Raw genomic sequence first — 14082 nt, forward strand, 5'->3', positions numbered from 1 at the left:
TAATGCTAGAAAATGAAGTATGAAAATATAAGAAAAAGAGAGGAATTTTTATTTTTATTTTTTTAAAAATAGGTGGAGGGTATGTTCTTATTTTCCTATGAAGTGGAGTTATAGGTTATGTATCTTTTATATATATATATATATATATATATATATATATATATATATATATATATATATATATATATATATATATATATATATATATACCATCATTCAACCTCTATGAAGTACATTGGTGATTAAGAATGCTTTGTAATAAACTTTTAATACTAGATATTGTAAACAAATTAAAGAAATAACATATAAAATAAATAATATTTTTTGAAAATGTTATTTTTGGTTTAGTGCACAAATAAGAATAACACCTATTTCTTAAAATTATGTATTGCACATATATATACAAACAAATTATTTTTTCTCTTCTCTTAAGTTTAAGATTATATATATTATATATGTGTGTGTATAGACCCACATACACATATTTAGACATACATACACATATATATACTGTAAATTAGTAGCCTTTCCATTTAAATACCTTGTCATATTCCATATACCTTTGAACCCTTATAGCTATTTATTAATATTTATAATTATCATTTGTATTAGTTATATATGAGTGTATATATGAGTGTAACTCTTTATATTAATGTTTTTTTGCTATGTTTGGTGTAACTTTTTTTAAAGCCCTAACCCTTTACGCAAGATCTTCAGTTGTGCAAACCCAATGAGAGCCAATTAAGATTGCGGTCAACGTTGCGCGTTTACTTTCAACTTGTAATACGTGCGCCACTTGTAATCTTGTCCATCATAGATGCACTTGCAGGCTTATTTACAGACAAGAGGAGTGCACTTGTAGGCTTATTTACAGACATGATGTGTGTATTTTGCTGACATGATAGGTTTACTTGCAGGCTTATTTACAGACATGATGGGCCCACTTGCAGGCTTATTTACAGACAAGTGATAGGCGCACTTGCAAGCTTATTTACAAACATGATGGGTGCATTTTACAGACATGATAGGCACACTTGCAGGCTTATTTATAGACATAATGAGAGCACCTGCATTATTATTTACAGAAATGATGGTACATTTGCAGGTTTAATTACAGACATACTGGGTGCACTTGTAGGCTTATTTACAGACATGATGGATGCACTTGCAGGCTTGTTTACAGACATGTTGGGTGTACAGACATGATGGTTGCACTTGCAAGCTTGTTTACAGATATGATGGGTGCACTTTCAGGCTTGTTTACAGACATGGTTGGTGCACTTTCAGGCTTGTTTACAGACATGGTGGGTGCACTTGCAGTCTTGTTTACAGACATGATGGGTGCATTTTACAGACATGATGGGTGCACGTGCAGGTTTATTTACAGACAGCACAGTATCCAATATCATTATCCTTATACCTAGCATTTAATTATTGTTTTACACAGAGTTTATGGTGCAAATTTAAGATGTCTGCTGACCTTTTAAAGAAATTGGCATTATTTTATAGGATAAAATATGAATTCACCATTTACATCCTTACAGCTTTAAATGGAAAAATATTATCCTGTATCCTGTATTGTGCATAAAAAGATGCTGCAATATATAAAATTGTGAAAACAATGAATTATCTAAGCCCTGTTTCACTAATAATCTTCAGGTTATTATTTCCTGTGCTAATCTCGCTTGTGGCTTTTTGGGGCTGTAAAACAAGTTTTAAGGAAGGGGTTTTGAAGTCCTGGGGGCTGGGTTTAGCGTGTTACAATAATGTGTCTGCAAGTCTGAGGTTTTCACTTTTGCAGCTTTTTACAGGGGAGAACCAGACTGTTGCGTGTGAGACTGTAAGTTATGTATAAAATTGTGCAGTGTATAATAGCTGATGGGGTAAAGCAGCGGTATATATTTTAATTACATTTATCAAATTAAATTCCAAATATGAGCAATATATTGCTTATAATGTTTCATGAAAAGCTTAAACTGTTGGAATTATTAATGTACAACTTTAATGCTCCAATTTTTTGGAGCCTTTCATTTATGCATTAGAATGTCTTTTTAATCTATGTGCATTTGTGTTTTATTCAACTAATTAGGACTTTATACCCATTTAAAAAGATATTAACAAACTTAACTTTAGAAATGAAACAGCAGGTATGTAATAGAATCATACATGTGTCCAGTTTATTGTGGCATTAAAGTATATTAATATATATATATATATATATATATATATATATATATATATATATATATATATATATATATACATAATATACATCAGCTTTTAAGCACTGTATTGTAAAATCTGCAAAAACATGTTTAAAAAGCATTTAAAACTGTCATTTTGTTAGTAAAATTGTTTTGCAGTCTACAGACACACCCATTGAAATGCATGTTGCGCATATTATCTTGTTACCTTTTTGTTTGATGTTAGTAGATGCTATGTGCATACTGTATAGCAAGAAAAGACTAACTCGAGTGTATGAACACCTTATCATCTCACATACATGTGTGGTTATTCCTCTGAGATTATATAGATTAAAATATAATCATGCAGTCCCTCTATTCATATTACATCCATTAATTAAAATGGTTTACCTGTACAAATGATGCACTAGCTAGGAAAAATTATGACAAATTTGGGCAAATATTATTTCTAAATGCTATATTTGGAAAAAAGTTATACAAAACTCAAATATTGTGACTTGATAATGTCAGTGCTATAAAGTATAACCACTATGAAGAGAAAACTTTATGTTCAGGTGACATTTTCCATTTTTGTTCCATTTTAAAGAATCATGCTAATTTTACATAATGAAATAAAACTTTATTAGTCATGTACACAAGTCACAGAATAAAAATCATATGAGAATTATTCTTACGAAATCATGTAACTAATACTGAAATTGACTTCATGTGACAGATGCAACAATGTTAATGAGACTTTTTTCTTTCTGCTATTTTTCATATATTTTAACTGAACATATTTCTGTTCTTGTGCCGATAAACCCCGTCCGTTATTTCTCCTTTTCATAATTTCACATTTAATCTACTTCAATTATTTCCCCATTTATACATATTTTGTTCTCCTTTTACAGTTTATAATGCTTATTCACTTTTTTTTACTGTTTAGTATTCAACTCTTGACATTATCATTTTAAATCTATTTTGTTCTTTATTTCGTTCTTTGTTTTTCATTTCATGTTTTTTTTTCCTTTCCCCGTTTTCTAAAACTAATGAATAATAACGTAAAACATAAAACCACACATTAAACATAAAGCTTTATGTTTTGCACAAAATATTATGGTTAACATTTTTTTGCAAAAGCAAATCCACCCCCTCAATTCTATTAACTGTTTTACTTGAACTATTAATACGTATGCACACTTTGTATTAGAGGAAATACTGAACCCCTGTGCAGAACTTTTTGCATATCATTAACTGTAGCACTAAAATCTCTTTCCATAGGTGAGTAGATGATTATATGCTTTCTATAGGCAAGGGAGAGTCCCCTCCCTTCATTTTTTTGCGTTACAGAAATTGTCCTTTTCAGTGAAAGATAGTATTTAACCCTTAAAGGGATAATGAAGTGAGAAAAATGACATACTCTAATTCATTAGAACATGTAATTTTAGCATTAAAGCTGCTGCAAGTCTATGTGTTTAAACCCTAAATAGTTAAAGCCTATTTTCCTCTGTTCCTAACTGATCTCAGCAAAGGAGACCAGATATTTCACCAGGTTTTGTAAGATGTGTATCCTTGAACTGCTTTTAAATAGAAAAACTTGATAAAATTGTGGTTTCCTATCTCCCCCCCCCATAATTTAGTTAGTCTAGCATCTCTTGTCTCATACTACATACCCACCCTCAAATTATATATAATTTTCTTATATATATATATATATATATATATATATATATATATATATATATATATATATATATATATATATATATATATATATATATATATATATATATATACATATATATATACACAATACCAGTAAAGTGCACTCACAGGCTTTCAGATAAAGAACAAGTCAAACAAGTCAAATTTCTTGACATTTCAGGGAAACATCAAAACTTCAAAACTTCTGATGAAGGAGATGTAATCTTCCCATGAAACATCAATACATTTGACTTGTTCTTTATCTGAAAGCCTGTGAGTGCACTTTACTAGTATTAGATATCTATTTCATAACAGGTAGCTGGTACTTGGTGGGTTAAATCTTCAGCTTGGATACACACACACACACATATATATATATATGTGGAATACTTTTTTTTTTTGGGGGGGGGGGGTATTGAAATAAGGATTGTTTGAAGTCTCTACCAATGTCTTTGCATTGTTATCACAGACCCATGTTTAAAGCTGTGCTGTGGTGTAAGAAGAAATACTTGTATATAATAGGAACAACAAGAAACACTCCTTAAAGGGACACTGTACCCAAAAAAAATCTTTCATGATTCAGATAGAGCATGCAATTTTAAGCAACTTTCTAATTTACTCCTATTATCAAATCTTCTTTATTCTCTTGGTATCTTTATTTGAAATGCAAGAATATTAGTTTAGATGCCGGCCCATTTTTGGTGAACAACCTAGGTTGTCCTTGCTGATTGGTGGATAAATTCATCCACCAATCAAAAACTGCTGTCCAGAGTTCTGAACCAAGAAAAAAGCTTAGATGCCTTCTTCTTCATATAAAGATAGCAAGAGAATGAAGAAAAATTGATAATAGGAGTAAATTAGAAAGTTGCTTAAAATTGCATGCTCTATCTGAATCACAAAAGAAAATTTTTGGGTACAGTGTCCCTTTAACTGTATTTTCAGATTTCCAGGAGTGAAAACACAAAGGAGAAAATTGTGTGACTTGTTTTCTTTAAATTTTGTTAGGAAACAAATGCACATGTCTAGTAGAAACTCATACTAATCGTACTATCTATTAATAATATAACTTAGTGAACCTAACTGAAGTGATCTCAATCACTAAAGATCATACATTTTACTTATCTTCCTCCTTTAGCTACAGAATTCACATCCTAGACTAGAGTTCATAGTGTATTCGTTAAGTAGTTCACTTGTTATTGTGTAATCGTTTGCTGACCTCATTTAAATCCATACACAGGACAAAGAGATGTCTGCATTTGCTAAGACAGTTACTGTTAGATACATACATATGAACAGGTGCTGAGACTTTAAGAAGCAGTGCTGTGAATGTGGTTTCTGTTTGTCACTGTGTATTGCTTAAACAGTAGTGAAACCTTCTTTTCCATGTGATATCATCTTTTGTAATGAAAAAAAACAAGAACATTGAATGTTAGAAGCTCACACGAGAGCAATCAGCACACACACACAAATTTGATGTTGTACTGAAAAAATGTCTCCTCTAGTTAATAGTTGGGAAGAAAAAGTAACATGAACACCCCCCAAATAAAAAATAAATAATAATAGAGATTCCCTCTGAATAAGCAGAATATGGAGCGAATAAAATAAAAAAATGCTCATTCTGTATATTAACTAAGAAAGTGGAGTGGTAATGTCAGTGCAGTTTGCCATGTGCTGAGCCGATATTACACTGAAACACATCTAGGGGTACTCAGTAATAAGTGCTGGCTCAAGTCCTTTTAGCTGTGGAATTCAATAAGTGAAAAATAGCCATAAAAATTTGTTTTTAAAGGGACATTAAACCCAATTTTTTTCTTTCATGATTCAAATAGAGAACACAATTTTAAACAACATTCCAATTTACTTCTATTATCTAATTTGCTTAATTCTTTAGATATCCTTTATTTAAGAAATAGCAATGCACATGTGTGAGCCAATCACACAAGGTATTTATGTACAGCAACCAATCAGCAGCTTCTGAGCCTTCCTAGATATGCTTTTCATCAAAGAATATCAAGAGAATGAAGCACATTAGATAATAGAAGTTAATTAGAAAGTTGATTAAAATTGCATTCTCTTTATAAATCATGAAAGAAAGAGTTTAATGTCCCTTTAAGTATTTATTAAGAATTTGGATTGCGATCAGTACTGAAACATGTTAATTATAGGACCATTTTTCACTGAACTGATAATGCAAAAAAGTGCTGGAAATGGAAAACATTTCATAAAATATGTTGTGGATGTTTTAGAAACAAAAAGTAACAGAAGTACAAACTACAAAGCAATTTTAGTTTTCAGCTGAATCAAAACTAAGAAGAAATTGCTGCTCATTCTTATTTTAAATTTAGACCAAGAAACCAGTTAAATCAGGACCTTTATGTTTTATAAACATAAATATGCAGTTATGGGGCCATTTAAAAAGATTAGGAAGTGCAAGATCCATATGTTGTTTTTCAAATAGATATTTATAATGTACTTTGTTGATAAAGACAAAACAAAACACCCCCCTATTAAACTTATAGGAGCTGGAGGATTGTGGTTATATGAGAGCTGTATATGCAAATAATGTATCTATATTGTATTGCATAATGTTAAAATATGTATGTAAAGTCTTGACATGGTTGGAAAAATCGTGTGTTTTTGTTTTTGGCATTTCCCCCCCCATTTTTTAGGAAAAAGAGTTTGTGTTCGCAATATTAACATTTTATAGAAGATAGTAGCCGTGACGTCTATTTTTATTTATGTATTGCTGATATAAGTACTACCTGTTCCGAATGAGTTAGACTTACAATATTGTGACCACACTGTAACAAACGTGTTATTAATATAGAACACGTTTGTTACAATACGGCTGCAATACATAAATAAAAATAGAAGTCGCGGCTTCTATGAAATATTAATATCGCAAACACAAAATCTTCCTGAAAAAAACATGCTAAAGGAAAAATAAATGATTTTTACATTCACAAGACGTTACATACATTTTTAACATTATACAATAAAGATAAATTAAACATTGAATATATATCTATCATATACCCACAATTCCCCAGCTCCTATAGGTGCATTACTGCTGACATAATTCCACTATTGTATTGTAAGAAAAGTGGTTGAGTTTCTTTTGACACATGTAAATTATATTGCCATACAATACTGTGCAAAGGGATTATTTATATTTTAAATGTAGGTGGCAATGCTGCTTTGAATATAATAACTAGCATGGCCACCCACTACCCACTAAGATGTTTAGTAAAACGCCTCTCAACGAGACTTCATTCAGACACTGATGTCAGCAGTTTTGAACATATTGTCAGCAATCTCGATCCAGCAAACAACCCTTTTTGAATATATAGCTACATTACGGCAGTTTTGATTAACAGGGCCATTTTCTATATTATAACTTACAACTGCCAATGAAATACTTGATTTATAAATGAAAACATGACTAGTGAATATATAATTTGATGCCACCTGGAATTGCTAGAAACTCCTCAAAAGTCATTGGGACTTAAATCCACTTATATCTACTCTCTTTTTTTCTGCTTTTTTTTTAATTCTGTTTCTACCAACCTTACGGCTAGATTTAGAGTTTTGTCGGTAACGACCCGAAAAGCTAACGCCGGCTTTTTTCTGGCCACACCATAAAAATAACTCTGGTATTGAGAGTCCACATAAAGGCTGCGTTAGGCTCCAAAAAAGGAGCGTAGAGCATATTTAACGCAGCTTCAACTCTCGATACCAGAGTTGCTTACGGACGCGGCCAGCCTCAAAAACGTGCTCGTGCACGATTCCCCCAGAGAAAACAATGGGGCTGTTTGAGCTGAAAAAAAACCTAACACCTGCAAAAAAGCCGCGTTCAGCTCCTAACGCAGCCCCATTGTTTGCTATGCGGAAACACCTTACTACGTCTGCACCTAACACCCTAACATGTACCCCGAGTCTAAACACCCCAAACCTTACACTTATTAACCCCTAATCTGCCGCCCCCGCTATCGCTGACCCCTGCATATTATTATTAACCCCTAATCTGCCGCTCTGTAAACCGCCGCTACTTACATTATCCCTATGTACCCCTAATCTGCTGCCCTAACATCGCCGACCCCTATATTATATTTATTAACCCCTAATCTGCCCCCCACAACGTCGCCTCCACCTGCCTACACTTATTAACCCCTAATCTGCCGAGCGGACCTGAGCGCTACTATAATAAAGTTATTAACCCCTAATCCGCCTCACTAACCCTATAATAAATAGTATTAACCCCTAATCTGCCCTCCCTAACATCGCCGACACCTAACTTCAATTATTAACCCCTAATCTGCCTACTGGAGCTCACCGCTATTCTAATAAATGGATTAACCCCTAAAGCTAAGTCTAACCCTAACACTAACACCCCCCTAAATTAAATATAATTTTAATCTAACGAAATTAATTAACACTTCTTAAATAAATTATTCCTATTTAAAGCTAAATACTTACCTGTAAAATAAATCCTAATGTAGCTACAATATAAATTATAATTATATTATAGCTATTTTAGGATTAATATTTATTTTACAGGTAACTTTGTATTTATTTTAACCAGGTACAATAGCTTTTAAATAGTTAAGAACTATTTAATAGCTAAAATAGTTAAAATAATTACAAATTTACCTGTAAAATAAATCCTAACCTAAGTTACAATTAAACCTAACACTACACTATCAATAAATAAATTAAATAAAATACCTATAATTATCTACAATTAAACCTAACACTACACTATCAATAAATAAATTAAATACAATTCCTACAAATAAATACAATGAAATAAACTAACTAAAGTACAAAAAATAAAAAAGAACTAAGTTACAAAAAATAAAAAAATATTTACAAACATTAGAAAAATATTACAACAATTTTAAACTAATTAATTAAAAAAATTTAACCCCTAATCTGCCGATCGCCAACTACGTTATCCTTATGTACCCCTAATCTGCTGCCCCTAACACCGCCGACCCCTATATTATATTTATTAACCATAATCTGCCCCCCACAACGTCGCCGCCAGCTACCTACAATAATTAACCTCTAATCTGCCGACCGCAAAGAGCCGCCAGCTACATTATAGCTATGTACCCCTAATCTGCTGCCCCTAACACCGCCGACCCCTATATTATATTTATTAACCCCTAATCTGCCCCCCTCAACGTCGCCTCCACCTGCCTACACTTATTAACCCCTAATCTGCCGAGCGGACCGCACCGCTATTATTATAAAGTTATTAACCCCTAATCCACCTCACTAACCCTATAATAAATAGTATTAACCCCTAATCTGCCCTCCCTAACATCGCCGACACCTAACTTCAAACATTAACCCCTAATCTGCCGACTGGAGCTCAACGCTATTCTAATAAATGTATTAACCCCTAAAGCTAAATCTAACCCTAACACTAACACCCCCTAAATTAAATATAATTTTAATCTAACGAAATTAATTAACTCTTATTAAATAAATTATTCCTATTTAAAGCTAAATACTTACCTGTAAAATAAATCCTAATATAGCTACAATATAAATTATAATTATATTATAGCTATTTTAGGATTAATATTTATTTTACAGGTAACTTTGTATTTATTTTAACCAGGTACAATAGCTATTAAATAGTTAAGAACTATTTAATAGCTAAAATAGTTAAAATAATTACAAATTTACCTGTAAAATAAATCCTAACCTAAGTTACAATTAAACCTAACACTACACTATCAATAAATTAATTAAATAAAATACCTACAATTACCTACAATTAAACCTAACACTACACTATCAATAAATAAATTAAATACAATACCTACAAATAACTACAATGAAATAAACTAACTAAAGTACAAAAAATAAAAAAGAACTAAGTTACAAAAAATAAAAAAATATTTACAAACATTAGAAAAATATTACAACAATTTTAAACTAATTACACCTACTCTAAGCCCCCTAATAAAATAACAAAGCCCCCCAAAATAAAAAAATGCCCTACCCTATTCTAAATTACTAAAGTTCAAAGCTCTTTTACCTTACCAGCCCTGAACAGGGCCCTTTGCGGGGCATGCCCCAAGAAGTTCAGCTCTTTTGCCTGTAAAAAAAAACATACAATCCCCCCCCCCAACATTACAACCCACCACCCACATACCCCTAATCTTACCCAAACCCCCCTTAAATAAACCTAACACTAAGCCCCTGAAGATCATCCTACCTTGTCTTCACCTCACCGGGTATCACACCGATCCGTCCTGGCTCCGATATCTTCATCCAACCCAAGCGGGGGCTAGACATCCACTGAAGAAGTCCAGAAGAGGGTCCAAAGTCTTCATCCTATCCGGGAAGAAGAGTAGATCCGGACCGGCAACCATCATCTTCCAAGCGGCATCTTCTATCTTCATCCGATGAGGACCGGCTCCATCCTGAAGACCTCCACCGCGGACCCATCTTCATCCGGCGACGTCCAACTGAAGAATGATGGCTCCTTTAAGGGACGTCATCCAAGATGGCGTCCCTCGAATTCCGATTGGCTGATAGGATTCTATCAGCCAATCGGAATTAAGGTAGGAATATTCTGATTGGCTGATGGAATCAGCCAATCAGAATCAAGATCAATCCGATTGGCTGATCCAATCAGCCAATCAGATTGAGCTTGCATTCTATTGGCTGATCGGAACAGCCAAAGGTATCTTCATTCTGTGTTAGCCGTCGATTGAAGAGGATGCTCCGCGACGGATGTCTTGAAGATGGACCCGCTCCGCGCCGGATGGATGAAGATAGAAGATGCCGTCTGGAGGACCACTTCGCCCGGCTTGGATGAAGACTTCTCCCGGCTTCATTGAGGACTTCGGGCCGGTTGGGTGAAGACTTCTCCCGGTAAGGTGATCTTCAAGGGGTTAGTGTTAGGTTTTTTTAAGGGGGTATTGGGTGGGTTTTAGAGTAGGGTTGGTTGTGTGGGTGGTGGGTTTTAATGTTGGGGGGGATTTGTAATTGTTTTTTTACAGGTAAAAGAGCTGATTACTTTGGGGCAATGCCACGTAAAAAGGCCCTTTTAAGGGCTATTTGTAATTTAGTGTAGGGTAGGCCTTTTTTATTTTGGGGGGGCTTTTTTATTTTGTTAGGGGGATTAGATTAGGTGTAATTAGTTTAAAAATCTTGTAATTTGTTTATTATTTTCTGTAATTTAGTGTGTTTTTTGTACTTTAGATAATTTTATTTAATTGTATTTAATTGTATTTAATTTAGGGAATTAATTTAATTATAGTGTAGTGTTAGGTGTAATTGTAACTTAGGTTAGGTTTTATTTTACAGGTAAATTTGTATTTATTTTAGCTAGGTAGTTAGTAAATAGTTATTAACTATTTAGTAACTATAGGGTAATAGGGTTTATTTTATAGGTAAGTATTTAGTTTTAAATAGGAATAATTTAGTTAATTATAGTAATTTTATTTAGATTTATTTTCATTATATTTAAGTTAGGGGGTGTTAGGTTTAGGGTTAGACTTAGGTTTAGGGGTTAATAACTTTAATATAGTGGCAGCGACGTTGGGGCGGCAGATTAGGGGTTAATAAATGTAGGTAGGTGGCGTCAATGTTGGGGCCGGCAGATTAGGGGTTAATAATATTTAACTAATGTTTGCGAGGCGGGGTTCCGCGGTTTAGGGGTTAATATGTTTATTATAGTGGCGGCGACGTTGGGGGCAGCAGATTAGGGGTTAATAAATGTAGGTAGGTGGCAGCGACATTGGGGATTGCAGATTAGGGGTTAATAAATATAATGTAGGTGTCGGCGATGTTGGGGGCAGCAGATTAGGGGTTCATAAGTATAATGTAGGTGGCGGCGGTGTCCGGAGCGGAAGATTAGGGGTTAATAATATAATGTAGGTGTTGGCGATGTCGGGGCGGCAGATTAGGGGTTAATAAGTGTAAGATTAGGGGTGTTTAGACTCAGGGTTCATGTTTGGGTGTTAGGTGTAGACATAAAATGTATTTCCCCATAGGAATCAATGGGGCTGCGTTAAGGAGCTTTACGCTGCTTTTTGGCAGGTGTTAGACTTGTTTTTTCAGCCGGCTCTCCCCGTTAATTCCTATGGGGAAATCATGCACGAGCACGTTACACCAGCTCACTGCTAAGGTAAGCACATGGTATGCGCTCAGTCACGCTGGCTCCACACTGAGGACAGGTGTATCCTCGCAGCACTGGACACTGGACTCAGCCATCTGGTACTTTCAGGCGGTGTGTGCTGTAGAATGCGGCAGATGTCTGCAGAATGCACAGCTCTGCTTCACTGCAATGCTGCTTGGGCACCAAGGGGGTGGAGAGGAAATAACTCCATGTAGAAAATAATGACAGCATCTTATCCTCCCGGGGTTCCGGCACCTTCAATCCTCTGCAAATGAGAGCGGAGAGTAATTGGTTCTGCTATATGCCAGTAGCACCATTTTACCATGCCATACTTTTGAATTGCACAGCTAAAGAGCAAGTCCAGCAAGTAATCGCTAGATGTCGCTATTTAGCTGTGCAATTCAAAAGCAAAAGGTCATGTCGGAATATATCCGTCATTGGTAACCTTGCGTTTTGAATGTATTCCTTGCATTTTTTACAAAATCTTCAGAGGAGAAGTTCTCATGTAAGTTATACAGTTCTAAATAGTCGCTAAAAGTTTGATCTATCTCTTTAATAGTTTTAGCAGTCTTTCCTTTCTTACGGCTAGATCACGAGTTTTGTCGGTAAGGCTGTGCGGTGCTAACGCTCCTTTTTTTCTTACCGCTCCCTTCAGACAACGCTGGCATTACGAGTTTTCTTTAAGCGGGCGTTAGCCTCAGAAAAGTGAGTGTTGAGCAAAATTTAGCTCCACATCTTACCTCGATACCAGCGTTGCTTACGGTAGCGATAAACTGGCTAAACGTGCTTGTGCACGATTTCCCCATAGGAAACAATGGGGCTGAGCTGACTGAAAAAAACCAAACACCTGCAAAAAAGCAGCGTTCAGCTCCTAACGCAGCCCCATTGTTTCCAATTTGGAAAAAAAAATATGTCTGCACCTAACACCCTAACATGAACCCGAGTCTAAACACTCCTAATCTTACACTTATTAAAGCCTAATCTGCCGCCACCGACATCATCGCCACCTACATTATACTATTAACCCCTAATCTGCCGCTCCGGACACCGCCGCCACCTACATTATAGTTATAAACCCCTAATCTGCTGCCCCCAACATCGCCGCCACCTACATTATAGTTATTAACCCCTAATCTGCCCCCCCAACTATATTAAATTAATTAACCCCTAATCTGCTGCCGCCAACGTTGCTGCCACTATAATAAAGTTATTAACCCCTAAACCTAAGTCTAACCCTAACCCTAACTCCCCCCTAACTTAAATATAATTTAAATACATCTAAATAAAATAACTACAAATAAATAAATTATTCCTATTTAAAACTAAATACTTACCAATAAAATAAACCCTAAGATAGCTACAATATAACTAATAGTTACATTGTAGCTAGCTTATGATTTATTTTTATTTTACAGGCAACTTTGTATTTATTTTAACTAGGTACAATAGTTATTAAATAGTAATTAACAATTTAATAGCTACCTAGCTAAAATAAGTACAAAATTACATGTAAAATAAATCCTAAGTTACAATTACACCTAACACTACACTGTAATTAAACTAATTACCTAAACTACCTACAATTAATTATAATTAAATTCAATAAACTAAATTACGAAAAAAAACAAACACTAAATTACAGAAAAAAAAATTACAAGAAGTTTAAACTAATTACACCTAATCTAAGCCCCTAATAAAATAAAAAAGGCCCCCAAAATAATAAAATGCCCTACCCTATACTAAATTAAAAATAGCCCTTAAAAGGGCCTTTTGCGGGGCATTGCCCCAAAGTAATCAGCTCTTTTACCTGTAAAAAAAGAATACAATACCTCTCAACATTAAACTCTAAAACCCACCCAATACCCCCTTAAAAAACTTACCCCATTGAAGATCACCCTACCTTGAGCTGTCTTCACCCAGCCGGGCACAAGTGGTCATCCGATATGTCCAGAAGTGTTCATCCAATGGGGCAGAAGAGGACATCCAGACCGGCAGAAGTCTTCATCCTATCCGGGCAGAAGAGGACATCCGGACCGGGAGAAGGCTTCATCC

General features: G+C 34.5%; 1 protein-coding gene across 1 annotated transcript in view; it reads left to right on the forward strand.

Annotated features, from left to right (window-relative positions):
* The first annotated feature begins 1818 nt into the window (after window positions 1–1818).
* ITGB7 (integrin subunit beta 7) overlaps window positions 1819–14082 on the forward strand; it is a 234525-nt gene continuing 222261 nt past the window's right edge. The window contains 1 exon segment of the mRNA XM_053708319.1: window positions 1819–1840. The gene's annotated coding sequence lies outside the window, so the exon portion shown is untranslated.

This window comes from Bombina bombina, chromosome 3, assembly GCF_027579735.1.
Source record: "Bombina bombina isolate aBomBom1 chromosome 3, aBomBom1.pri, whole genome shotgun sequence".
NCBI classification, from domain to species: Eukaryota; Metazoa; Chordata; class Amphibia; order Anura; family Bombinatoridae; genus Bombina; species Bombina bombina.